General features: G+C 37.7%; 1 long non-coding RNA gene across 1 annotated transcript in view; it reads right to left on the reverse strand.

Moving 5' to 3' along the window:
• LOC118554512 (uncharacterized) overlaps nt 1-25,271 on the reverse strand; it is a 621,204-nt gene that overhangs the window by 32,748 nt on the left and 563,185 nt on the right. Inside the window, exons 4-5 of the long non-coding RNA XR_013440981.1 lie at nt 6,761-6,896; nt 3,115-3,193 (exon numbers count right to left, since the gene is read on the reverse strand). This is a non-coding gene — a long non-coding RNA (uncharacterized LOC118554512). The remainder of the gene's footprint in view (nt 1-3,114; nt 3,194-6,760; nt 6,897-25,271) is intronic.

Consider the following 25,271-nt stretch of genomic DNA (forward strand, 5'->3'; position numbering starts at 1 on the left):
AAGTACTTCTGTTCCTCCCTCCATTTCAGCCCCCAGAAAACTGGCAGTCTTGACACTTTTCTGACATTTCTAAACAACTCAGTCTCTTCCTGCCAACTCCCAGTTGCTCCCTAAACCTTTTTAATCCTGTAGAATGCAAACTAATCTACAGAGAGAAAGGCGCCAGGCCTGGTCTGGCAGCTGGAGCTAGGAATGCCAGAGTGGGGAAAATGATAAATACACCTGCCACAGAGAAAGAGAGAGACACGGCCAGGCTCAGCACCACAATGAGGTTATTTAATGTACGGAGATAGGCAGGACACTCTCCAGTACCCTCGAGTGCAAACTGCATGGAGGTGATTTGTTCAGAAAGAAAAATGACAGCTATTAATAATGTGCACAGTCTGGAGGTGGCCATGTTGAGGAAGACAGGCAGGTAAGGAGCAGAAATTCTCCCCTGTCCCCTCAGACCACTCTCAGCTCCTCTCTTTGATTTGGGGTCACAGAAATCTCTAGTGCCTTGTGACCTACACCTCCAAGCTGTGGAAGGAGAGGAGTGGTTGCCTCCTCCACAGAAGCAACTGGATTAAGTTGGTATCAGGCTGGCCCAGAAGCAAACGGGTGACATTGGGGAAAGGTGCCTTTCTCCGTTCTCTACTTCTCCCTGGTCGGGAGCAGTGTGCTGGGCAAAGCACTGAGTTTAGAGTTCTACTTGAATTGGAAAATTGTGAAAATGCTTCTCCTGTCTTTCTTTCTTAAGTCAATCAATTATGCCAGGTCTGTGGCTTAATAAAATGTTGCCACCTAATTAAGATAGGGACACATGCTTTGATTGTGTGCATGTGGAAACACACACACACACCGTTGCAAACATCTGCCCTTTCAAAGACCATATATCCGGCGATAGGGACTTGGAAGGGGGCTCAGGAAACAATCACAGGTTAAATCACAGGAAAAAAAAAATCACAGATGGAGGTCTGCAAGATTGCCTTAACCAAATCTTTCTAAGATTATAAACTCCTGGAGGGCAGAGACCATATCACTTCACTTAATTTTAAACCTGAAAACATGGAGCCATACGTAGTTAGAGAGTTGGGGGAAATTATTTGGATGACAATGACACTAGTGACAAGATAGTTTAAACTGTTAAATGCAAACAAAGTTATGACATAGGCAATTTAGTCAATTTCTTAGAGCAAAATGAGATTGGTTGATACATCAATGGATAATGACAGACTGGATACTGGGAACTAGACAGGCACCAATAGGAATATTGAACTTAAATAAAAAGCCAGCCTTTCCTTTCCTATCAACACAGACAAATCAATTAGAAACTGGACTTTCATATGGAATCAGAGATTCCAGGTCTTCTTCTTATTTTTTTTTAAATAAGGAAAATATGGCCAAAATTTTATCAAGTTTACCTAGGTTGAAAATAATGTAGCCTAATGAATAATATGCATCCATTTTCTTTCAAAATGCTGGTCTTACAGGAAGTGAATAATAATAATAATAATAATAATAATAATAAAAGTAACCTGATTTCCTAGAATACTTTTTTTATGGAAAAATCAAAGGATGTCCTAAGGTCCAAAAAATTAATTACGAGTTATTCTGAAGTATACACTCTAGCCTTAAGAAATAGATTTTATAAAAGCCTTTTGTAATAATCTAAAGACTAACCACAGATAAATTTTTCATTTAAAAATTATTTTTCTTTGACATTGAGGTCAATATTTTTCAATGTTATAGCCACAAACCTCAGAGGAAATGTGTGTTACTTTATATATCTGTTCTAAGCAAATGGAACCAGCCAGTGGGCCACTGAAGTCAACATGTACCAATACCTGATGCAATATATTTGCAATTCTTACAAATTCTAGAACGAGACATTGGTGAGTTTTGATCAGTGCTAGACAACAGGAAATTGAGCTCTTTCCAAAGCTTTCCGTCATTGAACTCTTTATGAGATAGATAGTTTTTGCTGAGAAAAACAAATTATACTGACTTCATGCAAGAGGGAGGGAAAATCTTAGAAAAAATATATTTAAAATGACAATATTTTATAAATACATAAAATTTATATTATATATTAATTACATATAGACTTATATATATGTATATATATGTATATGTATAAGTATATATATACATATATATACATATATATATAAGTATATAGTATATATAAAATTACTTCGGGCAAGATTCATTATGCTCCTAGGTCAGGTTTGGTTTTGTGAGTTTCTGAAAAAAGGGAGACTGATCTTGAAAATTAAACAAGAATGCTATCACATTTTATTCCCCATGATCCAGAAAAGATGAAATTCATCACACAATATGCAGGGCTCTGCCTCCAAAAAGTCAGTGAAAACACTCTATAAGAACTCTATCTCCTAAGGTGAATCTGTGAGATTTTCAAGACATTGTGTCAGACTTCCGTATTTGTTAAAGAAATATCATGATGGGGCGCCTGGGTGGCTCAGTCGTTAAGCGTCTGCCTTCGGCTCAGGTCATGATCCCAGGGTCCTGGGATCGAGCCCCACATCGGGCTCCGTGCTCTGCAGGAAGCCTGCTTCTCCCTCTCCCACTCCCCCTGCTTGTGTTCCCTCTCTCACTGTGTCTGTCTCTGTCAAATAAATAAATAAAATCTTTAAAAAAAAAAAAAAAATATCATGAAGTTCATCAAATTCAACAGAGTCATCGAGCACTTATTAAAGACCCAAACTAAGTACCCAGAACACTCAAACTAAGCCTTAAAAACAAAAATTACAACAAAAATGCTTCAGAATCATCCTGATACCTCAGGTACATGTCTAGTGAGATAATATTTAAGTGTCCAAACAATATTTAGTAGCCTTATATAAATCTCTCAGTAATACTATTTAAAAATTAATCAGAAAAAATGTATTTCATTTCAGGTCATCTGAATAGTTCACTGGCCTTCTGTCCACTGAGACAAATTTTTTAAAGTCTTTAATAAAAATATCTTATTCAAGTAAAAGGGATATGGGTTTCACTGCAGGGATGGTAGTGCTCCAGGAACTCACAACAGATACTAGGAGATCAAATAAATTATTTTTGATTGATGAGGAATAAGATATTTTTAAAAAGAATATGTTATTATTCCCCTACCTGTTTTTTCAGTTTCAAATCTGCAGACTCCATAAATTTCCACTGTACTTTTATTAAAATAATTCTGATCAATGAAATCCTGTGGAAAAGAGCAGAGCAAATAATCATGAGACAAAGTATTGTAACTGAGTCAATACTTCCTTGTAACAACATATGAATTTGAATATAAATTTATTTATTCATATTAAAAATAAAACAATTCCTCATTTAAGAAAACACAAAGTTTAAGTAGAAGCAACAACAATCCACATAAATTGTTTGAAATTGATAAAAATTTGATCTCACAGTGTCCACTACAATAAGCAAGCATTAGATGGTTTTGGTGGAAGTTGATTCAAATTCATAAAACATGGTTCTGTGAAGCCCGAGATTATACTGAAATAGTCTGTTCAACTCACCCTATAGCACAGTCATGAAGGAAGTATGTTATCCTTACTACCTTAGTATAGAGAGCAACAATAACCATCTGTATGAAATTCATAATTTTATAAGACCAAGAACATAATTATAATCATTTTCTATTAAAGGCACAGGTCAATAATTTGAAGACCATTTTCCATATCCAGATAATACTACAATCATAGCAATTATTTGCCTTGGCCATTACCCAGCTCTGACCTGGGGTTACTAATCTTTCATTTACCCTCCACTCTTACTTACATAAATGTGTTATTTTAAATGTACAAGCGATCACATTCAAGCATTTAATTAGAACACAGGCAAATGTTACTTCTCAAGTGTTGTTCCACATTTGTGGATTTTTTTTTAAAGATTTTATTTATTTATTAGAGAGAGAGAGTGCAAGCAGGGGGAGCGGCAGGCAGAGGGAGAGGGAGAAGCAGACTCCCCGCTGAGCAGGGGACCTGATGTGGGGCACGCTCCCAGGACCCCAGGATCATGACCTGAGCTGAAGGCAGACGCTTAACTGACTGAGCCACCCAGGCACCCCTCCGCATTTGTAGATATGTAATCACTTCTTCTGGTACCTTGCTGCTGAAATGGAATTAACTTGGAATGACAACTGAGAAACTAAGGAAATTTAAGGGAAAGCAATAATATAGGGTGGTAGCTCTGATTTAATACTAAATGAAGGGGAGGGTACACCATGTGTAAATTATTATTATAACTAAATTAACATCCCAGGTAAGGAAAATCCCTAAGAATGGACTCAGTTGGTGTGCTAAGTTGGTAAAACTATATAATTCCCATTTTCTTCATGTTGCTTTTCAATGTTGCCAGTTTTTCTTAGTGTCTAATACCTTTTTAAATTTGCTCCTTTTCTTAAAAAAGCAAAAATGTGTCATATGTTAAGGGTACATCATTTGTATTAGTATATCATAGAGATCTATCTATCTATCTATATATGTACACATCTGTGTGTATATATATATGTATTTATAAGCATAAAACAGTGTTAATGGGTTTCAGTTTTACCAGCTTCTGGATGATTTTCTTCTCAATCTTCAAAAAAGCTCCCTTAAGCAATTGGTTTTATTTTATTTTATTTTTTTAAAGATATTTTTAATTTATTTATTTGAGAGAGAGAGAGAGCACAAGTGGGGTGAAGGGCAGAGGGAGAAGCAGACTCCCTGCTGAGCAGGGAGCCCGATATGAGACTTGATCCTGGGACTCCGGGATCATGACCTGAGCCAAAGGCAGTCGCTTAACCGACTGAACCACCCACGCGCCCATGCAGTTGGTTTTAAACATGTACTCAAACTAGAAGAACAACAAAATGTTTCATAGGATTTAACAAAGAATGTCCCAAACATCAGAACCAAACAGCAAGAATAAAAGTCTGAATTTATTCTTGAAACCAAAGGGCAAAGAGATAAAGAAAGAACATCAGCATCTTTACAGGACACCTAGAATCATTGGACCTTGAGACAGACCGCCCACTTCGCCATAGGAACACTTAAAGAATAAACAAGCAATCACAGAAGCATTATGGAGAGTCAGTTATGTGTTTTCAAATCTATGGTGTAATAATGCTAATTCAATATGAAAATCATCCCATTAGCCATTTCAGTAAAATGGCAAATTAACCAATCTCTTATTATAGAAAGTGCCATTTTCACAATTTAATAAAACACAAATCCATTATGGCAAATAAGGTTAATGTGGAAAAATGCCATAGGAAGTTTAAAAAGGAGACTTTGTAATGTGCTAATGAATTCACCTAAAATAAGTAGGTCATTTTGGCTCTGCTGCACCATTGTTCTGAAACTGGTCTGGGAAGAAATATAGAGTAATAACATCAAAAACATAGAAGCAAACACTAATTTGTGAATTCAGTTAGATTCATAAACCTCTTTGCGTACTCCTATAAAATACTTCTTTCAACAACAACAAAATAATGTTCCCCACAGCCCAGGCCTTAGAAAGAGGAAGAATGGAAAGATTGTCATGTCTCCTTTGTATTCAGGTGATTACAGAGAAAGGATCCTCGTCCTCTTCCCAGGTTCCCAACTACCGTGCTATCTTGTCACCTGTTAACTATAATCTCCTAATACATTTTATTACAGCCTACAGAGGCAAAACATATTCCCAGGGCACCAGCAATACAGGGATTAATATAAAAATTTTTTAAAAAGAGTAAATTTTAGTGTTGATTAACTTATTAAGATTTTTGCAATCTAAAATAAAGCTATTTTTATGCTGCATCATAAAACTTGTGCTTTATAGTTTAGTGTTGTTTCAAATTAGAAGAAAGAGGGACTAATGTCATTTTTCATTGTACTTGGTCTCTAAGGTGGTAATAAGTCTGAATGGAGAAGTGAGAGAGAATCAGAGATGTTTGGACAGAAGTTATAACATGGCTTTGTGATAGAATAATAGAAAGGGTAGAGAATATAAAGTCAGAGGTAGTTCTAAGGATTTTAGCTAGGCAAAATAGATGAATAATCCATGGGAGATGGGAGAAAGGACCTGACTAGAACAAAAGACACGTTACCTTTGATCCCTGTTTAGTTTGAAGAGACCACCAAGAAGCACTAAACAATTTGATCACAAAGACAACACACAAGACACTCAAAATTATATTTGGGTCTGATGATGAGGTAGAAGAGGTCATAATTAGATGGACATGACCAACTAAAAAAATAGAGTTATGACTTGTCCATGAGTAACTCAAACCTTTCTTAGCCCTCACACCAAAGGATTTGATGATATAATATTAAAGGAAACATCCAGGTAGACTAGTATGTATTATTTTGTTTATGGTGATGCAGTTTGCTTTTGTTCTCATTGTCCTAGAGATAGTCATCTCCAATCTTAGAAATGCATGAGGATGAATGACAAACTGAGCTATTCATGCCAAGTTACATACAAATAAACAAAGTAACACTCATTTGGCTTTTTCGGTTTTTTTGTTTGTTTGTTTCAGTCACTTTGATCATTTTTAGCACGAGGGTAGCACAACCTTCTAGCTAATTAATGGAATGTCCCATGCTGGTTGGGAGTGAGAAGGTAAGGAAGAAAGAGTGAATTCACAGGTGATGGGTAAATTTTAATTGTTGGAGTCAGCTCTTAACTTCTGTTTTGAATTCTAATTATTTGATCAGTAGTTGGCAGGCCTCCAGGAGGTAAAGTACGAGGAAGAGAATATTCAGGAGTGAGTGACATTTTGATATTGATGGTAGCTTACCTGTGTTAAGTCTCTGTATCTCCTCTGGGACTTTAAAATCCTGTGTTCCTGAGGCCCATCTCCACGTCGCACATTCATGAATCCTTCAGAGTCCTACTGTGTTTGCTTGAAGGGAATTTAGAATCCATAATCCACTCTTTAAAAGAAAAAAAAAGAGGTGATGAAACTGATGCTCAGAGGCTATATCGTAAGTCCAGGGTGACATGGCTAAATAAAAGCATGGATCAGGGCTTTAAGTTAAACTCCAGCACATATAGAACTGGTAAACTGCCATCCCAACCTTACAACAAGAAAGAAAGCTGAAGTAACTGAATATCAATGACTTTTCTTGAATAATCTGAGACCTGTGGTCCCAGGACAAACCACCCACCCTGGAATCTAAAGAGACAGAGGCATCCAAGAGAGATACAGCTTTTGAGGTTTGCTTATCTGGAGCAGAAGTCACTGGAATCCACAGCTGGTAGGAAGAGTTGAATGACTATTTTGATAAATAGAGATTGAGTTCAAACTAGTGTGAGAATGAGAAATTGTTGGGGGTAGCCATCTTAGGGAGCTTTCCATTCCAGAAGTCCCACCAGGCTCTCATGGTGAGGATCGGAGAATAATCCCCTCAAAGCCCAGGCTGGAGGAAGGAAAGAGTTGTAGTCTTAAAACCCACTCAGATTCTGTACCCTGACAAAAGCCTAGAACCCAGAGGGAAGGGATTCACCATAGGGCAAACTTGAAACCTAATCCCAGTTCAGGAAGGAACCTTGCCCCAATGCCAGGCTTCCTGTCTTCCTTGGGAAACAAGGAAGGGAGAAGGAGAATAGGGGCTAAAAAAAACTATACTGCTGGGGGAAGAACAGAAGCAATTGTGCAAGATTCTCCTCTGAGACACAGGCCCACTAATGACTGAGACTTAATGAGAAAATTATAGAATGTCCCCCACTCCTCTAATCCTGCCATACTGCCAAGTATCCAATATAATAACAGTGGATTATAACTGAAAGACGCCTAGTTATAGTTGAAGGCTTCAACATCCCTCTGTCAGTAATTGAAAGATCAAGCAGGCAGAAAATCAGTAAGATTATAGATAACCTGAATGACACTATCAATCAACTTGATCTAATTGACATTTATAAAATATTCTATTCAACAGCAGAATACACATTTTTCTCAAGCTCCCATGGAATGTTTACCAGGTTAGACTACATTCTGTTCCTTAAAATGTACCTTAATAAATTTAAAATGATAGAAATCATACAGAGTATGTTCTTAGAGCACAACAGAATTAAACTAGAGATCAAGAACAGAAAAGCAGCTGGAAAATCCCCATATATTTGGAAATGAAACAGCACACTTACATGGGGGCAGGGGGCAGGGGGGAAGTCTCAAAGGAATATAAAAAGTATTTTGAACTAAATGAAAAGGAAGCTATACCCTCAAAATTTTGGAATGCTACCAATAATAATTAATAATAATATACATTAGAAAAGAAGACATATCCACAATCAGTCATCTCAGCTTCCACCTTAGTAAACTAGAGAAAGAAGAGCAAATTGAACCTAAAGAAAGCAGAGGAAGGAAAACAAAATTTAAAGCAGAAAACAATAAAATTAAAAATGGAAAAGAAATTTAAAAATCAATGAACCCAAATGCTGATTCTTTGAAAATGATAAATCTCTTCAGGCTAACCAAAAAAAAAGAGAACAGAGCACTTTACCATATCAGGAATGAAGGAGGGGCTAATCACTACTGATCCCATGGACAGCAAAAGGATCATAAGGGAACACTACAAACAATTTTATAAATCCAAATTTAATAACTTGGATAAAATGGACTTTTTATCTGATGACACAAACTACCAAAATACATAGGTAAGGCAGAAATGGATAACCTGAATAGTTTTATAATATTTACTGAGAAGTTGAAGTAGCAGTTAAAAATCTTCCAAAAACAGAAAATAGTTGGCCCACATGGTCTCATCGGTGAATTTTTAAAAACATTTACATAAAAAATAAATTAATTCTACACAATCCTTTCCCCCAAAATAGAAGAGGGACCACCTCACAACTTACTTTATGAGGATGGCATTACCCTAATACCAAAATCAAATAAAGCTACTGCAAGAAAATGAAAACACAGACCAATTTCTGATGAAGATCGAGACAAAAATCTTTAACAAAATATGAGCTAATCTAATCTCACATAACAGGATAAATCACCACAACCAAGTTGAATTCATTCCTGGAATGCAAGGCTGGTTCATCATTTGAAATTTAACAAACAAAATTTATCATTCTAACAGACTAAATAAGAAAAACAATGTGATTGTATCCCCCACATATTCAGGAAGATCATTTGACAAAATTACTGATTCATAATAAAACTCTTTAAAAAACTAGGAATAGAAGAGAATGTCTATAACCTAATAAAAATACAAAAAATACAAAAGTCTACAGCTAACAGAATACTTAATTATGAGAGACTGAACATTTTCATACTAACATTAGGAACAAAGCAAGGGTGGGTTCTCTTACCACTACTATTCAACTTCACATTATAGGTAGTGCAATAAGGCAAAAAGGAGAAATAAAACTGTCTTCTATTGCAGTTGGCATGGTTGTCTATGTAATAAACCCAAAAAACCTGTTTTTTAAAAATTCCTGATAACATAAGTTCAAACACATACTAAAGCTCTATATTTTTACCCCCCCAACATTTAATGTTTTTGATTTCACAATCTACATTTTAGCTTGTGTTAACAAATTTTGGAATTACAGTTATTTTAACTTTTGTCATTTAACTTTCAGTAAAACTCTTCAAGGACATACAAGAGTTGTTTTTGTTTTTGTTTTTGTTCCTAGGTCCTTTGTCTTCTGAAAAAGAACAAAGCTGGAGGATTTGCATTACCCATGACTTATTGTCAGGCTACAAGAATCCAGATAGTGTGGTATTGGCAAAAGAAAAGACATTGAAAAATGGAACAGAATGGAGAGCCCAGAAATAGATGCACATAAATGTGACCAACTGATTTTTGACAAAGGCATAAGGACAATACAATGAAGAGAGGCATCTTTTTGACATATGGGGCTAGAACATTTGTCTATATATATGTCCAGATGCAAAAAATGAACATAAACACAAGCCTCACTCACAACTTACACAAAAATTAACTAAAAACATATCAATTATATAACTATAAAGTCTATAAAGACAAAAAGCCTAGAAGAAAACAGAAGAGAAGATCTGTGTAAACTTTGGTTTGGTGGTGAGATTTTAGATACAACATCAAAACATGATCCATGACAAAAATTGATAAGACAGATGTCATTAAAATTAAGAATGTTTGCTCTGTAGAAGTCATTGCCAAAAGAATAAAAGGACAAGTCACAGACCAAGAGGATATGTTTGCAAATCACATATTGGATAAAGAACTTGCATCTGGAATATATACAGAACTTAAAATTCAGCAATAAATAAAATCCATTTGAAAAATGGGCAAATAATCCAAACAGAAAACTCACCATAGAAGATAGACAGATGGCAACTAAGCATATGAGATGTTGAACTCCATTTTCATTAGGGAAATGCAAAGTAAAACAATACTGAGGTACCACTACACACCTAGTAGAATGGCTAAAAGCTAGAGAGAGAAAAAAACAACCCTGAAAATACCAATGGCTGATGAAAATTAGGAACGGTGTCAACTCTCATTCATTGCTGGTGGAAATTCAAAATGGTATAGCAATAAAGAGGAATGAGCTATCAAGCCATGTAAAGACAGGGGTGCCTATAAAATGAGCGTTGTTAAGTGAATAAAGCCAGTTTGAAGAGGCCATTTAATGTGGGATTCCAATTCTGAACTCTAGAGATGGAAAATACATCAGTGGTTGCCAAGGTTTTAGGAGTATTATGGTTCAATAGGTAAAGCCCAAAGCACTTTTAGGGAAGCAAAATTATTCTGCATGATATTAACATGGTGGACACACAGTATTATGCATATGTTAAAACCCATAGAACTTTTCAGTACAAAGAGTGAATCAATAAAAGGAATGAGGGCTCCTTGGAGAAGTGGATGGTTCTAAGGTTGGGGCAGAGATTTGAAAGATGAACCTGAAGCTTCATGCAGTGTCAGAATTTAAAAATGTGCTAAAAAAAAAATAAAAAAATAAAAAAATAAAACCCCACAATGATGAGAGAATGTCCAAAGGGCACAGGAGCCAACTGAAAGATCTCTTAATGACTAAAGCTGGAACAATTTGAGCAACAAAATAAATAATATAGTATTGGATTATAACCCAAAATATACAGTAAATATCCTTGAGTCCATGGTGATATAAATCCATGATAGAATAAATAAATGGAGTACAAACAAATCTCCCAAACAGAAAAATTCCAGATAATTTTGGTAAATGCTCACTCCTCAAAGTGCCGGTGCATAATTCTCCACCCATTAGTGAGACCTGCACATAGTAACTTCCTTCCAAAGAGGACATGAACAGCAAGAAAGAAGGGGCTTTACAGGGAGGAACCTGACAAACACTACTTCAGACAAGTGATCAATATTAATAATAACAGGGGAGCTTGGGGGCCTCAGTCATTTAAGTGTCTGCTTTCAGCTCCAGTCGTGATCCCGGAATCCTGGGATCCAGTCCCATGTCTGGCTCCCTGCTCAGCGGGGAGCCTGCTTCTCACTCTCCCTCTGCCCTTCCCGCCGCTCATGCTCACTCACTCACTCTCTGTCTCTCAAATAATTAAATAAAATCTTAAAAAAAAAAAAAAAGATCAGTAACAACAGTGGTAAGTCATGTTTTGAACATGTATCATGTATCTATGCTCAACAAAAGATGGCTTTCCTCTGTGATCTTTCTTCCCCAAACCCACAAACCTTGTTTAACCATGAGAGAAACATCAGAAAAACAACAACAACAAAAAACTGAGGGACATTCCACAAAATACTTGGCCAGTAATCCTCAAAATTGTCACAATCTTCAAAAACAAGGTAAGTCTCATAAATTTTCAGTCTAAAGGAGCCTAAAGAACATCCTGAATAAATGCAATGTGGGATCCCATATAGGATCCTGGGACCTCAAAAGGACATTCAGGAAAAAATCGTGATATTGGAATAAAGTATGGGCTTGAGTTGTAACAATGTATCAACATTGGTTCATTAGTTGCAACAAATGTACCATAGTACTATTAGCAATGGAGGAAACTTGCAGCTCTGTGTACAGGAACTCTAATATATTTTTGCAACTTCAAAAAAAAGAAAAAAGTAAAGCATACTACATACCACACTACACTGCCTCAACTCATCCAGGTATTTTTTTAATGTAGCAATCTGTATTTGTTTAATATTACATTTTATTCTTTCCCCAGTGCTCCGTACATAACAGTCACTCAATAAATATTCCCTGAATGCTAGCAGAGTGTCTTTCTTAAGTTCCCAGACAAAAATATTATTTTAAGCGGGGAAAAAAAGTTACAGGCACCAACAAAATAGAAGTTCTTCATCACTGCATTCCTTTAAAAGGATTCTTTCAGATTCTACTTCTTTGAAAACGGGAAGAACCAAATTAATCTCTAATAGACGACAGCATGGAAGCCAGAAACCATGTTCTTTAACGAAACTTTTCTTTTCGGTCCTATGAGAATCGCAATAAAAGGCATGGGGCAGTTTTAAATGGAAGGAAGCAAAAGAACAATACACGTGAGCTTACAAAATTACACAGTGGAAGGGTTCACGAAGGTTCTTCAATTACAAAATTAATCCTGGAGTAGAAGAGAAGTCCAGATTCTAGAGCTCATGTCTGAGAAACTTTCCCCACCCTGGAGCTTTTAACTCTGTCAACAGGCCGCTGTTTTAACTAAGTAGCTTCAAGTGGCTGAGGTAGGTAGAGGGGTTATAGGTCTCACCTGACTCAACAAAGTCCCAATTCACAAGGGGTCTAAAAGAATTAGGATTTCAGGGCACACAATCACAGAATCACTGAATAATTCAAGTCAATAATTCTCACTATGCAGATACATTTCACAAACATCTGTCCCCAAATTTCATGTGGACAACACTGTTAAGTGTTGCTTAACAATGGCATATTCATTGAGAGTCTCTATTTTGCTGGTCTGGAAAAATTAGAAAATGAAAAAGAAAATCTTTTATCCACAGGAACATGGCGGGGAGAGTGAATATTGCCCTTTGGAAGGGGCAGAAGTGGTGAATCTCTTTGTATCACTAATATATTAGAACAGCTTGCTTCTATTTTAAAATTGGAGATCTCGCTGGGATCTTTTTCTCCCATAGCTCACCTCCTTTTATCACCCTTTCCTTTATGAGGCCAGGATACAGCCAGAATGGAAACAAGCATGAAAGGAAAGAAAAAAAAAAAAAGTTTTCACAATGAGTTAGAAAATCCCCAGTTTATAGGGTGCGCTGTATTTTTATTTCCTAGTTATACCCTTAAGATGCTCCTATTTAAACATTTTATGGCTTCCTCTTTTAAAGCCCTCTCTCTTTTAGTGGTTAAGTACCTTGAAGCCAAGATCTTACATTAAAGTAGAATCTAATTAGACCTTTCAATTCAGACAAGCTACTGGACTCTTTTAGTTCCATTATAGAAATGTACAGTAAAATCTTTTTTTCCTCTCTGTGGTGAAAATAGCAGTTATCTTCAAGGAAAAGAGAGGGAAAAGACATGAATTAGCCCACCTCAATTTAAGCACGAGGCACAGGTAGGTGACCCTGCCTCTTTGTCCTTCTACATAAGAAGGATTTCAAATTTTGAGGCCGCAACTGGAAGGGGAGCTGGGGAAAGTGCCTTGTTGCTGCTTTTAAACCCTTAAATGCACCACATCTAAAATGCCTTCACACTGAAAGCATGAAAATTGCAGTAACTACTTCAATGAGTAAGTAGTTTAAATATAATTTCTGGCACCGCATATATATTCACAGGGAAAATGAGTTAAGAAAGACAGTATGTAGTTTCATAAAAAGGAAAAACATAAAATTCTAAATATTCTTGCCAGTGTGTACCCATGAAAGTAACGTCATTTAAAAAAAAAAGAAGAAAAATCGGCTATTAACTAGGATTCATATTACTGGTGTCACATGTCCCTCGCTAGAGCATAGCCTGTGGAACAAGGAGCAGTGACAAGAAGATGCCAAATATGCCCCAAAGAATCCTGTTGTGATGCTGAAATCCTAAAACCTGTTTCTTCAAACAGCAGTGTACCAATGTAGATAATCAGATACGCCCAATGTTTATAGCCAGCCTCTCTCCTGGAACTCCGAAATCCACAATTAACACAATATTTAGGTCAGGAAAGTCAGACCCAAAAAAAAAAAAAAAAAGAGGAGGAGACAATGGTCACTCTCACTGTTTGAGGTGGGCTAAAAATGTGCCTGATTTTTTAAGATGTCAGCACGCAAGAGTGCTGGACAAAAAGAACAGGATTTAGCCAGTTTGAGTCCTGATGTGGGTGCACAGGGGCTGAGTGATATTTACAAGCCATGTATTCAGTCTGAATCTCAGAGTCCTTATCCACGAGATGAAAACCAGAGCAGCACCAACCTCTCAGCATCATTTCGGGGTGAGACAAGATAGCACAACAGGGCGTAGCATTCCATGCGGGATTAAGGATTCCTGCGGACCTCACACCCTTCCTCTCTCGCCTAAGATGATATTGTGGGGTGCATTGTGGGTTGCATTGTGGTTTGCCCTACTAACCTGCCCACCTGATGTGGCAATAGTAGAAAATACAGTTAAAAATTCACTTGATCCAAAGATTTTGAATTTCCTGATGTTTACTGAACGTTTGACTTGGAGACATTTGCACCATTTCAAAACTTTTATGTAAGACTCAACTAGTATTGGGATGCCTGGGTGGCTCAGTTGTTAAGCGCCTGCCTTCGGCTCAGATCATGATCCCAGGGTCCTGGGATCGAGCCCCGCATCGGGCTCCCTGCTCGGCGGGAAGCCTATTTCTCCCTCTCCCGCTGCTTGTGCTCCTGCTCTCGCTATCTCTGTCTCCGTCAAATAAATAAATAAAATCTTTAAAAAAGAAAAAAGACTTAACTAGTATTAATCATTAATATTGTTATAACGGTGTCATTTTTTTTTTTCACAAAACTCAACCACAGTGTACCTCCTCCTGTTTTTTAAATTCTGGTTGCCCCCATCACTATCATTATAATTGTGAATTCAGGTGAATGAATGCTATTTTCACCTGCTCACTTTCCTCTACGCTCAAGATGGTATGGTTTCTCGTATTATTTTTAAAGATTTTATTTATTTATTTATTTAGAGAGTGCACAAGAGTATGACTGGCAGGGGTGGCGGGGGGCAGTAGGGGCAGAGGGAGAGGGAGAGAGAGAATCTCAAGCAGACTCCATGCTGAGTGTGAGGAGCCAGACGGGGGGCTCGATCCCACAACCTTGAGATCATGACCTGAGCGGAAGTCAAGAGTCCCCTGCTTCACCGACTGAGCCACCCAGGGGTGGGGCATGGTTTCTAGCATTATGTGGGAAGAGGATTGTCCTATATGGGGGTGGTTTAGTGACAAATACTAATGATTGTGGATATAACATTTCTTGGGTTAAGCCAATCCATTAAAAAAAAAAAAAAAACTGTTCAGAGGCAGCACTTTGTGGGCATAACACAAGGCAGGCAACTGCATGCTGTAGGAGAGGCAACAGGGTAAGATGGCATGCACACCTGAACCTTCTCTGTGATGTGTCACAGCTTTGCCACCTCAACGTGTCTGCTGAAGCTGTTGATTCAGAAGACCCCTTGCAGAAGACCCTGCCTTAAGCATGGAATCTTCAAAAGAATCAGAAAAGGTTAGCTTCTTTTTCATTTATTTGTTTTTGTTATTTCTCTTCCACAGTTACAAATGGCATTGTAAGACACTTCCAGGGGCACCTGGGTGGCTCAGTCGGTTAAGCATCTGCCTTCAGCTCAGGTCATGATCCCAGGGTCCTGGGATCGAGCCCCGCATTGGGCTCTCTGCTCAGAGGGGAGTCTACTTCTCCCTCTCCCTCTGCCTCTGCCCCTGCTTATGCTCTCTCTCTGTCTCAAATAAATAAATAAGATCTTTAAAAAAATATAATATAATAACAATAAAAATTTTTTTAAAAAATGACCACCATGGGACCAGCTAGAACACTATTAATGGAGGAGCACTGTAACAACCCTCCCCCTTCACGGTCCCACCTCTCCACCTGTTACCCTGGTTCCTTACTCACTCTGCAGCCCTATTGGCCTCCTTGCTCTTAATCAAAACTCCCATTTTGTGTCATTTTAGAGCCTTTGTGTTGATTTTTCCTTCTTTCTGGAATTTCTTTCCCCAGGAGTCAGGACTAACTTTGTAACTCTGTCACATCCTTTAAGTCTTCCTGAATGTTACTTTTTAATGTTGCCTATACTGACCACCCTGTTGGAATTTGCAACCCCGTCCCAAGGACCACGCACCAGTCAATTCTAACCAACCTTTACATTCTTTTTCATAGTGCTTCTAACCTTCTGACATAGAATTTATAATGAACTGTGTTTACTAACACTCATTCCCTCATCTCAGCTGAAAAGTCTATGAAGAAATCAAAGTTCTCAAATAAATGATGTTAGCCTCCACATTAATAAACCAGAAAAATTAGAGCAAATCAAACCCAAAATAAGGAGAAAAGATAAAATAATAAACATCTGAGCAGGTATCAGTGTAATAAAAAGGAGAAAATCAGAAAATAAATGAAAATTTTAAAAGTTGATTTTTTGAGAAAATTGATAAACCTCCAGAAAGATTAGGAAAAGAGAAAACAGACAAATCACAAACTGGGAATGAGAGAGGGGCCACACTGCAGAGTCTATGGATTTGAAAGGGTAATAAAAGAATACTATGGACAATTTTATGCCTTTGAATTTGATATCTTGAATGAAATCGACAAATTCCTTAAAAGAAATAAACTACCAAAGCTCAATCAAGAAACAACAGATCAATTGAATAGCCCTGTATCTTTTTTGAAAATTTTAATTTATATTTAAAATCCTTTCCACAAAGAAAGCCTCAAGCCTTTCCAAGAGACCACACACTGAAGGAAGGAAACCCACCATTATACATAAAGTCTGAAAAACTGAAGTTATTCTCCCCAACTCATCCTATGATGGTTGGAAGACAAAAACCAGACAAAGACATTGTAAGAAAAGTAAACTACAGACTAATATCCTTCATGAATATAAATGTAAAAATTCTAAACAAATTCCAGCAAACCCAATCCAAAAATACATAGAAGTATTAATAGGCTATGATTAAGTGGGGCTTATATTAGATATGCAAGAGTCATCTAGCATGAGGAAATCAATCGTTGTAATTCACCATATTAATAAACTAAGGAAAAACCGACATATGATTACTGAAATAGATGTCAAAAAACCTATTTGACAAAATCCAATATAAATTCTAAAAAACAAAACAAAAAAGCTCTCAGAAAAATAGTACAGACAAGAACGTCCTCAACCTAATTAAGGACATCTGTGAAAAACCTACAGCTAACATCATGTTTGATGACAAAAAACCTCATTTTCCATCTATATCATCTGGAAAACCCAACAGTATCTACGCTCACCACTTCTATTCAACATTGTACTGAAGGTTCTAGGCCCTTCAAAAAAGTAAGGAAAAAAAAAACACACACACAGAAGACCTCCATATCAGAAAGGAAGTTGGGAAAAATTGAAAAAAAGAATCTTAAGGTCTTGTAAAATAATAGCAAAACATCTAATGTTTGAGTAAATGGAGTCCCAAGAAGAAAGAAGAGAAAGGAGAAGAAAAATATTTAAAGTAATCATGGCCCCCAAACTTCCAAATGTGGGGAGAGACATACATTAACACTTGTGAGCTGCCTACCAAATTCCAAACGGAAGAAATAAGATGAAAACCCCACTCTTGCAACCCACATAAAAAGCCAGTAAAGTCACCAGGAACACATAGAAATGGGTGACCAATGATGCCATTAATCACAGACATCTTAACTAAGACACCAGAAACCAGACATCTGCAAAGAACTGAAAATCAGAATAACCCAGACGTTTCAGAGTTCTACACCCAGACAAAAATACTTAAGATCTAATAAAGAAATTAAGATAAAATATATTTTCAGACACTAAAATATTAATCATTAAGATAAAGACATTTTCAGACATTAACACTAAGATAAAATAAAGACATTTCAGATATTAAAACTAAGAGCTTGTTGCCAATAGATCCACAATGCAGGATAAAGGAAATTCTCTGGGCTGTGGGGGAGTGTTGACAAGCTCCACTGGAAAGAATGACGGGCACTGGAAATGATAAATATTTGGAAAAATAAAAGTTTTTGTTTTCTCTCAATTTAGAAAATAAATATTTGTATCTTCCAGGATGGCCCTTCTGCCTATCTGTACAGCTATACTTCTACGAGAGGCCGTCTGCCCCTCAAACACCTGTTCCTACCTTTTTTATGTAGAAAGCTCCTCCCTTGACTGCAGTCATAGTAACATTTGCTTGAGGTTAATTCCCAATAAAACAAACAAGCAAGCAAGCAAAGAGCATCTCTATTCAGAGCTATCTATGTTGGTTTGTTTAAGTCTCTAGCAACACAGTTTTCCCAGAAATGGTTCGAAACTTTTTTTTATGGACCTTAAAAGAAAGAAAACAGGTAAAAAGGCACAGAGGTTTATGTCTCCAGCATCTGATGGTTTATAACACTGGCTACTGTAATAAATGAGCCCTTAAATCTCCATGCATTCACACAATACCCTATTAGTCACCTGAAGCCCCATTGGCTGGGATAGGGAAGACCTGCCCGAACCTTCAGGAAAGCAGACTGACAGGGGCTTCTTCATCCTCGGCCAGAAGCTTCTAAGGCTACCCTTTGCCTTCACATCCAGCTGGAAAATAACGTGATGAAATCTGGTTGTTCTTCCTCGGAAGTCTCCACAGAGTCATGATTTTTTTAAGAGACCAAAGGGGAAAAAAAAAAAGTAATGAGGGAAGTTTATTTCAAACGATGGAGAATGCCGAGCTTTATAAGCTGCTCTAGGCCAGAATTTCCCTAATAACTGTCTCATTCATACCCTTCTTTAACACCGACAATGCTTTCTCAATCCAATTAGGCTACCTAATTGAAAGTGCTCATATATATTAGGTGAGCAGAGAGTTGACGGAGGGTGAAAAAGCCAGAATGATTAGAATGAAGGGCGTAACAGGAGCTCAGCAGTAAATGAAAGACAAATAGGACCAGGTGTCAGATATGAAGACAAATAGTAAAAGTGATAAAGAAGAAAATAAAGCTTGAATATGTTAAGCAACAGGGAGCTTTTAGAGAACAGGGACTCTTTAGGGTATAGATCAGCTAGATCTTTGAAACTCGGCTCCGTGGATGATGTTTTGAAACATGAAAGAGTTGGCCTACGATCATGTATGTTCAGTCTGCGCACTCCGATCACCTCTCTGTCCCATCAGACTTCATCCTTTCCACAGCTACTCAAGTCCTCAGGGAAAATCTAGGGCTTCAAGGGCTCTGTTAAAAAACCACTGACTGGTACATATCCGGAGGTCACCACAATGTCCCCTGCCACCACCCATCGTTTCATTTTTGGCAAAATCCTCCTCATTTCCCAGCGACCAGCTCCCACATCCCTGCCTCTCTGTCCCTGAGCAGTGCTGAATGGACCGGATGCAATGCAGAACTGCACTGGGGTAGGTTTCTGGATTTCTAGGAGAATCCAGGAATGGGAACTCAGACGACAAGAGAAAATGGACAGAACTTCTTCTTTTTTTTTTTTTAAGATTTTATTTATTTATTTGACAGAGAGAGAGAGAGAGAGCAGGAACACAAGCAGGGGTAGGGGGAGAGGGAGAAGCAGGCTTCCCGCCGAGCAGGGAGCCCAATGCAGGGCTTGATCCCAGGACCCTGGGATCACAACCCGAGCCAAAGGCAGCCGCTTAACCAACTAAGCCACCCAGATGTCACGAAAATAGACCGAACTTCTAAACCACACAAATCCCAACTTGCACCTGACGGGATTCAGTGTTAACAGTTTGCACCGATCGTTGGATATTTGCATGTAATTTTTATGCAGTAAAAACTGCACAGTGAGAACTGAAGTTGATTCTGTGCACTCACAATCGTGGATCTCAGAATGCAGGAGGATTGCTGACTTAGTGTTTGGCAGAGTGGGAGCGTGAGAAAATTGTGTCAAAAGGGGGAAAAGACCGTCTTTCTAACACAGGAATGCGAGGAAGAAGGAACAGTCCAGACCGCCTATTATACCAACAAAAATTGTAGGGAAGGAAAAACAAAATGGTAAATTCAAGAACATTTTTGAACACGCACTGTGCCAGGCACTTTTGGGAGGTCATTTTAATATGTGATCAGATCGTCTCTCCCAACAGCCTGGAGATTTTGTTGAGGACAAAAAGGACACGTAGGAGAGTTAAGGGACTTGTTCATGATTGTGCATCTGGCGATTCAACCAGAGGTGTATTCAGTTTCAAAACACGTGCCCTAACCTGGAAATCAAATGTAAGTCTGTCTGCATGTCCTGTTATCGTTCTGTTATAGGGACACCTGCTCTGCCCAATTTCACACATCAGGATATCAGATACAGCCCCAGTCACCTGCAGATGTTTCAGGTGAACAATCAAAAATATCTTGATATTTTTGAGGTTATTAGTTTGTTTGCATATCACTTGGGAGTACGTAATACCACTGTAAAGAATCATAATTATAACGTTAGCAGTGATGGCCAGGAGACTTCCAAGTTGCTGCAAGCAACAGCGGGTATGTAAGAAACAACTTCCCCAAATCTCCTCCCCAGCAATATGAACTAATTTCACACCCATGAAAATTCAAAGCAAAACCATACTCTCAAAGTTACTTGAAGACACAGAAAGCAAAACTGGCAAAACAACTGCACGTCAAAAGAGAAAAATAAAGACAAGCAAGTGCTGGTCTCACGTGGTAGCACCCCAACTCTGCCCTTGGCAGATTGAGAAACAAAAACAAAACAAAACAAAAAAAGAGCGAAGGGGATTAGAGCAGAAACTTCAGCCAACAGGCCTATGAGCTGGTGTGACCACCAGAAAAAGTAAATTCACTCTAAATCTGAGGGGAGAAGTAACTGAAGTAACGGGGCAGATCAGAACAAGAACTGCACAAAAGCAATTTCCAAGTATGTCTTAGAAGGGAAGATACCAAAAATTAAAAAACACGGTCACCACCTTCATGAAGCAACAATTGGAGGAGATGCAGGTGATATGGGGAGATTAGGAGAGCTGGCTCGACTTGGGCGAGGCAAGAAAGAGTATAGCAGAGCTCAATACCTGTCTATTAGATTGACGCTAATACAATCAGAAGAATTTTAAAATCCATGATGGTCAAATATAAAATTTTAAGTAAAGACAACATCTGGCTCTTCACTTCCACAACCCCGACTCACACGTGTCACCACAATCCTGGCCCACATTCCAATAAAACTTTATTTATATAAACAAAAGGCTATAAAAATAAAGGTTGTACCTTGTTGGTTTAATCTTTTGACATACTGCATTAAAATATTGTTTATCCTGATTACCAAGTGTTTTGGTGCCCCGTTACACTTTGTGCCTAAGGTGAATACATCAGTCCCCTTTCCCTTGTCTTAGTCTTGCTGATAAGAGATTTTAAATTATTAGTCTCCATATAAGACAGATGAAATTCCAGAAATTAAGTAAAAGGACAAAACGTGGTTAAGGAACCACCCTATAAAAAAAAGAATACACGTTTTCACAGAGGGATTCTACCAAATTCTTCAAAGACCTGATATTCCCAATACTCTGAATTATTCCAAGGCACTGAAAAGGAAAGAAAACTACCTGATTCCTTTTCTTAAGCCCTAATACCTAAACCAGATAGTGATAGTAAAAAAAAAAAAGAGAGAGAGAAAGAAAGAAAAAAACTTCAGACCAATATTACTCCTTAAGTAAATTCAAAATTCTAAAGAAAATATTAGCAAACAGAATCAATACCTTAATAATACATTAATCAATACATGATTAATAATAATATACTATGTCAAGTGACATTTATGCAAAAATACAAAGTTGGTTCAGTAGTTCAGACTTCTGTCTCTAGAACTTTGAGAGAACACATTTCTGTTACATTAAGTTGCAAGATTGGGGGTAATGTTGTGGCAGCCCCTGGAAACTAATGCAGACATCCCAGCTCTGCCTTCTAGAAGGGCCTAGAAATGCTGCCATGAGTTCTAGGCTTCTCAGCCTCATTCTCCACAGTGAAGGAACCAGGATTTCTTGGGGGAAATTTCTGGCTCCAGGGCAAAGGCATAGAAAACACGAGATGAGTCTGGCGCATCGGATGGCATCAGAAAGGAAGAATGTCCTCAAAACAGATGTGGGCTTGTCAAAACAAAGGGAGCCAACCTGGGACGCTCCCAGCAGACAGAGCTGGAAGAATCTGAACAATAAAATACATAATAGGAGTGTTAGATTTTAGTCCACGGGCTAGATTTAAAATATATAAAAAATAAACAAGTAGGAGAGAAGGGAAATCTCTTCCTTATAGAGTTCCAATTAATAAATAGGAAAGCATCAGGCGCCTGGGTGGCTCAGTTAGTGAAGCGTCTGCCTTCAGCTCAGGTCATGAGCTCGGGGTCCTGGGATCTCAGGGTCCTGGGATCTCGGGGTCCTGGGATCGAGCCCCACATTGGGTTCCCTGCTCAACGGGGAGTCTGCTTCTTCCTTTCCCTCTTCCCTTCCCCCTGCTGGTGCTCTCTCTCTCTCTCTCTCAAATAAATAAATAAAATCTTTAAAAAAATATAGGAAAGCAAAGAGGAAACAAAGTACCAGGAGGCAAACACCACAACAGTAACTGTTGTAGGCAAGCTCTGGGGCTCCATTCAGTGGCAAATGTTTGAGGAGAAACAGGATTCACAGAGTCTCAAAGTATCTTCCCTGAGTTATTTATTAACCACACAGTGTAGGATGGTAACTTTACAGGGGGGAAATCAATAGAATCCATCTTAACCAAGTAATCAAAGACAGTGTCACCAGTAATAAGATACCTGAACATTATCAGCCCTGTGATAAGATGGAGAGAGGAGGACACATCATTTCTGTGATATTCTTGCCAAAGATGTATAACCTCAGCACAGGGACTAGAAAACATTGAGCAAGCCCGGATTAGGGGGAGAAAAAGGGAAAAGGATATTTATATTTCAGCCAAGCATTAGAAAACATGTTTAAATTAGTTTAACCCCACTTAAGGAACACTGGAAAATTAACCGATCAATCATCTTTAGAAGTGTCAAGGTCATGAAAGACAAGGGAACATTGAGGTATTCCCGCAGCCTACAGGAGAGTAAGGAGAAGTAACAACTAATCACAAGGTGAAAACCTGGATAGGTTGCCAAAAAGAATATTGGCAGAAAAACTGGTGAGATTCAAATGCAGCACTTAGTTGAGTTACTAGTATCGTACCAAATGTTAATTTCCTTGTCCCGATCCTTCTGCCGTGGCTAAGTAAGATGTTAGCGGAAGCTGAGTGAGGAAAACCATACTGCTTTTGTGACTTTTCTGTAAACCGCAGTTTAGTTCAAAATTTTAAAAAGTGACTGAACACACAAAATAGATGAAAATAAAACAGTTTATTAAACGGTTTGTTTAAAAAACACATCCACAAAATTAAATCAATATTATTAGAGGGTGAAGGTGTTCTCCACTATTTTTTCCTTCCCTCCCTCCCTTCCTTTCCTTTCTTTTCATTCCTTCCTTCCTTTCTCTTTCCCTTTTCTTTCTTCCCTACCTACCTACCTTCCTTCCTTCCTTCCTTCCTTCCATCTTTCCTTTTATGCTTGATGAGGAAACACATCCCATAGCAGAATATTTGTTCAATCTTGTTATAGTTTTGGGAGACTTTCAAAAGCCTCATTAGAGGGACTCAAGATACAATTATCTGATTAAAATCAAGCCTGGAAGTGATTTGTTTCCATTTGACAAACAACCTCTTTTCTCTGAGCCAGGTTTAGCTCCACTGCTCAGACTGGGGCAAGTGTAATCAACAGCTATTTACTTCCACTAAGCTGAGGAAAATAGGAAGGAAACATAAAAACAGACAGGATATTGGAATGGGGACAGGTTTCAAGAAAAGAAGGAAAAAGACAAAGCCAGTAAAAGTTCTTTTCAGAAAGCATTTTTGTTCCATTATTAGTGCAAAATAGACAGTTTGCAATAATTATTATAAATTGGGGATTTTGAGGGAGGATCTTAAAAATGCACAATCTGAAATAAATACCACCAATAGTCAATAACTTATTTAAATTATAAAGCATAGGACAAGATCTATGATTCCTTTTTGCCTATTTCTGTTAGGTGGGAAACAGAGGTCAATTACCTGTCTATTCATACCTCTTATAAAATTTTCCAACCCTCTCATCATCACCATCATCCTAAAAAAAAAAAAAGTCTGTATGTTATTACCTCACTGCCCATGCTGCTCTAACCACAATCAGATAAACAGGACAATGCCATGGTCATCTTTTAAAAAGGGTGGAGGGGAGATGGGGACTGTTTTTTGTCTTGAAGAAAAGAAGAATCTATTGTCAAATGGAATATTAAGTAAGGACTAATCTCTCATATCATATAATTATGATAATGTCAGGCATTTTTCATGAAGGGGAGCAAACCAGATAAAAGAATTAACAGAAAATGATTTGAAGGCCATGTGCTATGAAGTAGAGGGAAAGCTTGTGCAAATAACCAGAACACCTGGGGTCATGGGTCCTTAGGCAAGTTAACTTTTTCAAATTTCATTTCCCCCTCTAAAATTAGGAAGCCTAATTATATTGTTAAATGCTGTCCAGACCTCTAAATTTGTGCAATTTCAATAAGGCTGTTGAATTTGACTTCAAGTTTAGTGATAATTTTGTTCATACACTCGATTCTTTCCAAAAACCTTTTTTTAAGTCTATGATTTAGTTCACATATTTTTTTCTTTCTCTAATCATCACACTGCAGTTGAGAAATTTTGTTTCTAAATATATATAGAGAGGGCACATATTATATATAGTGCACTTACCTAAGTGTCCCGAAGAGTGCAAATTACGGTTTAGACGTATGTTCTTAAAGACCAGAAATCACAACTTTAGGTGAGTTTTATCTGAGGAAAGAAAGATTAGCTGGGAAAACTGATATCCATATAGAATCTCTAATCACTGGATCCTACCATACCCATGAAACACTTGCTAACGCCATTATTGATAACTTCGTTTTGCAAATCAGTGGACACTTTTTCAGTCCGTATTTTAATGGATGTGGTTAACAAGTATCTTTATTTGAAAATAATAAATAATATTACTAATAAGGCTTAGCTCTCCTGGTCCTTGTCGTATCATTAATTCTATTCCCTGATGCCCTGATACCCTGTTCCTCAGTCTTCCATCTTCGACCAACACTTCTCACCTCACTGACTGCTTGTTTCAGCATTTATTCCCAGGATTTG

This window comes from Halichoerus grypus, chromosome 9 (assembly GCF_964656455.1).
Source record: "Halichoerus grypus chromosome 9, mHalGry1.hap1.1, whole genome shotgun sequence".
Lineage (NCBI taxonomy): Eukaryota > Metazoa > Chordata > Mammalia > Carnivora > Phocidae > Halichoerus > Halichoerus grypus.